Here is a 3,338-nt window from a genome sequence, read left to right as displayed (position 1 = left end):
AAAGCAAAGAAAGCAGTTGCAGCTGAAAGCCTTCCTAGAAGCCTAAGAGAAATTTATCAATGTTATATTAAACTCATTGATGAAATACAAAGAGCAGAGAGCCCAAAATATACCGTCGCTCAAGCGTATGAAAGAGGATACACATTTGATTTTGGCAGCGATCCAGCTGGAATAAAATTGTATTTAGCTCACAGATTCGAACTGAATTCTGATCTAAAAGCAATTGTAGAAATGACCCGGCCAAACATCAGTCCAGAATTGTATGCCAAATTGTTAAAATGCCAAGCAACTTCATGCACTGTGGAACGAAGTTTTAGCATGCTGCACAAACTGTTGGCAAAAGATCGCCATTTGTCCCCAGAAAATGTTTGGAAATATTTAGCGTTATATGTAAATAGGATCGCTTGAGTAAACCACTGATGTTTGAAATGCTTGTGTATAAATGCAACTTTTTACTGCAACTTTTGTTAAAAATAAATGCAACTTTCTCATTTTTTTAGTGCAACAAAAACTTGCCCTGCTGATCACCTTTACCAGTTAGTTTTTCTCGTTTCTTCTGCGTTAAATTAAGTATTGTTACTTGCATGATATTTATCGTCGGCCGCATAGCCTAATGGATAAGGCGTCTGACTTCGAATCAGAAGATTGGGGGTTCGAGTCCCTCTGTGGTCAAACTTTTTTTTATTATTTACAAAAACAGACACACATGCAAAACATAGGCTACACACAATCAGTTGGGCACAAGCCGGACATTGCACCAGGAGGCCTAGAAGTTTACCAATGTGATTAATAACACTGGGATAATCAGATTGTTTGTTATTAGTAGGCTAATTATTATTCTGGTGATGGCAATGAAATTTCAAGTTCTTTGATTTTGTCATTTATTAATTCGAGCAGCACCGAAAGCTGAACATTCTGCTTATCGCAAAAAGTGAATAGGAACGTTACACTATAAGACTCTGGTTGACAGTTTTTAGTAATAATCGTTTAAATAGAATTTGAAGCAATCACCGTTGATTGGTCATCAAAACTAGTTGTATGTTTTCCCGCCAGCATATTCCGGTACGGTACCTCATCTGCATCGAAATCCACACTCAGATGAACAATACATGCTCATTGGGTGATTAATAGACTTTGCACCTGCTGGAAAAGCTTCCTGGATATTGATCTGTCAATCAAGTCTAGAAGGCTTTCATCAAGTTTGACAGGTGCTTCTTGAGCACGTGCGGCGCGGGTAGAGGAGGTCCAATCACAAGGCGACGATTTCACGGTAAGGTTTTGATCAGCTAAAAATGTAAAACTGACATAAAAAACGGTATAGTCAAAGATGGGCTCATATTAAAAAGTTCATTGATTTGAAACATTCAATGAGATTGCCTTTTAGTTTTAAAGATTTCTTAAAACGAGCAAAGTCAACTTCAGTTAGACTTGACATAATGATGAAACGAAAAGTGGATTTAGTTTAAGCCTAAGTTACCGCGTGTTTCACACTGGCCATAGACTGCTTCATCAGTCAATGCACTGGCCTTCTTAAATGCAAACGTTGTACTTGTACATAACCAAGCAGCTACCAGCTGTTGGCAAAACGTCTTAAGTTAGTCTCGAAAAGCGTGGTAGAATCACGACATTATCAATAAACAAGAATGACGTCCAAGTGGCTCAAGCAGAGCACGTGTGCACGATTTGCTCCTGTTTAACCATGAACTTTATTTACCTAAACTAGACGGTTCAACAACTTTAAACCTGAGCGCACTACATTACGGCCTCAATGAGAATCCACGTCCCGTGCCAATTGTTGACATCAGGAACATTATCGCGGATGCCTTAACTTGGTCGAAACGAAGAAAGGTGTCCAAGACATCGATTGCACCTATAAACCAATTTTTGGTTCGGCTTGTCTCTGATCATTATACGCAGTTGCTTGCGTCCTTCCTTCCTTCTGAAAGCGGTTCCTCCCGGATAGTTCAGCATCAAGTAGGCTAGTAGGTCTACACACCAACTCTTAATGGAAAGCAAGGTAAAAAGCACTAATTTTTTTTTAATTTGTTTGCAATATCAATAAATTTAAGAAATGACAAAATTTAAACTCAAAAGTCTTGGTCGTGTATTTTCAAATTGGCTCCATCCATCCCTGGCAGGTGTAGGCTACTTTGGTTTGTAAATCGGCGATAATACATTTTCAAAGAAATGCTCGAAATTTTGTCGAAGTCCAAAATACCATTTAATAACTTTTGAATTGGTTTCAGAGTTAGCTCCACTGCTGCTCAGTTGGATTAGCGCCCGACTTTGTAGATTTGTAGAACAAAGGTTTTCAACCGCATGCAAACTTACTCCCTGGGTTGGGGGTAATTTTCATCTATCAAAGGAAAATTCAATAAAGAAGAAAAGATTTCATGATGAACAAATGAAAAATTTAGTGGCGAAGTTATATTTTGGATGTTTACATGATAAGTACCTAACGTCTTTTAAATTATAAATAGCATTTGGTCTTTGTTCTTTTAGCTCGTAGAACAGTTAAAGCAGTGCTCTTCAACCTTTTGTCCGTGGTACACCTTTTTTCAAGTTTTAATGACTTTATATACCTCACAAATAGCAATGTTTAATTGTGCACAGGAAGTAAAAAAAAAACTAATATATAATTAATTAATTGTTTGTTAAAGTGATTGTAGTAGTCAGGGCCGGATTTAGCTGATGGGGGGCCCGGGGCACTTTTAGATCGGGGGGCCCCCCTTGCAAAAAAAATTTTCGCGCCTACGGCGCGAAAAGCCACCTCTACGTCTACAGTAGCATCAGTCCAGCACTGCACAGCATTTTTCAGAATCTTTAAAGGCCAAAAGGAAAAAATAACACAAAATCACAATTTTTTCCACATAAGGGGGCCCTTCAAAAGTCGGGGGGCCCGGGGCAACTGCCCCCTCTGCCCCCCCCTAAATCCGGGCCTGGTAGTAGTCTTGAACTGGGAACAAGAAACTACACATGCAAAAGCGCAAAAAACGTCAATATTGAAGTTGATTAAATGGCTAGCTTGTAGTTGCATTGTTTCGGCAAGTTGGACATAACGTGGTGTTAGCTCTTTTTCTGTTCCTCCCCGCATTAAAGAATCAATGTCATTGAAGTTCCTCGACAAAGCATTCTCTTTCCAGAGTGCAATTTTCATCTTCTGCGCATTGATCTTGCTAGTTGACCGAACTATATCACCTCCTCTCAAACGATCAAAAATCGACGCCAATATGCCAATTTTGCAATCCAGAATATGAAACTTGGAAGCCCTTGGGTCTCCATGTTCAGTGTAAAATGCCCTTAATTGTTCGCGAAGTTCAAACACACGGGAAAGAACT

The 3,338-nt window shown here is 39.2% G+C and overlaps 1 non-coding gene across 1 annotated transcript; it reads left to right on the top strand.

Annotated features, from left to right (window-relative positions):
* Positions 1 to 599: 599 nt before the first annotated feature.
* Trnar-ucg (transfer RNA arginine (anticodon UCG)) lies at positions 600 to 672 on the top strand. Its single transcript has one exon. It is a non-coding gene; the product is annotated as a tRNA-Arg (tRNA).
* The last annotated feature ends 2,666 nt before the right edge of the window (positions 673 to 3,338 follow it).

This window comes from Aplidium turbinatum, chromosome 9 (genome assembly GCF_918807975.1).
Source record: "Aplidium turbinatum chromosome 9, kaAplTurb1.1, whole genome shotgun sequence".
In the NCBI taxonomy this organism is placed as follows: Eukaryota; Metazoa; Chordata; class Ascidiacea; order Aplousobranchia; family Polyclinidae; genus Aplidium; species Aplidium turbinatum.
This window is presented reverse-complemented; position numbering and strand designations above follow the sequence as displayed.